The sequence below is a fragment of the Odontomachus brunneus genome, unplaced genomic scaffold, assembly GCF_010583005.1.
Source record: "Odontomachus brunneus isolate Ranch 3 - 2012 unplaced genomic scaffold, Obru_v1 Obru_scaffold_068, whole genome shotgun sequence".
NCBI lineage: Eukaryota > Metazoa > Arthropoda > Insecta > Hymenoptera > Formicidae > Odontomachus > Odontomachus brunneus.
In genome coordinates this window covers 117,066-118,029 of record NW_022639518.1, presented here as the reverse complement: position 1 = coordinate 118,029, position 964 = coordinate 117,066, and positions in this window count along the sequence as shown.

Genomic DNA, 964 nt, shown 5'->3' with positions numbered 1-964 from the left:
TATATATATAATATTTTAAAAAAGTAATTCAAAATAAATATTTATAAATATTTATCTAATAACTTACTAATATTGAATGTTGTCTGGGTTAATACTTTTAATCTTAACAGTAATTTGCGTAAGTATTTCATCACTTAGCAAAGTATTATATATTAGTATTTAAATATTAATAATGTTCTGCGTAAGTATTTTATCAATGGACGAAGTATTACATATCAATATTTAAGTATTGAAATCAATCATAAGGTAGGATTTGTAACATTAAATATTGAAATACTTGAGTACTAAAAGCTGTATTTGAATCACAGAATATTACTAAATACTGTACTTTTAATACTGAAAATAAGTAATTAATCAATGATTCTTAGTATGATATTTTTATAAGGGTACTTCGCATATCATCTAAAATTTATTTAACAAAGAATGAATAATCAGAGAAACTTCGGATCTTCAATAACAGTCATAACACGACCAAAACTACTTATTGATGACGTCATTTTTAAAACCAAAAAATTATTTTTCAAGAAATCTTCGAATTTTCACTATCACTAAAAATATTCGGAACACCCACAATAAGGTACCCTTGATTTCAGAATCACCCCATGACAATATTTTACCTTGCTTATTTATAAAAATTTGTTTGTTTAACAAATAACTCATGACGGACCTATATCACAATAATCCCCTTCACATACAGTTACTAAAGATAACTTTAAACTTTATCCTCATTAAAAAATTTTTATTAATATTTAATAAAAAATATATTGTTTATAAATTTATTGAACTCCTAATAGCTTTAATTTAAACTTTGAACAAACCCAAACAACTTTCATATATTGTATATAACTTACCTTCATAAATTCCCTCCTTAATTATAAAAAAGGATAAAATTTATAACAACCATAAAATAATAACAATTATCAAAAATCATATATATATATATATATATATATATATATATATA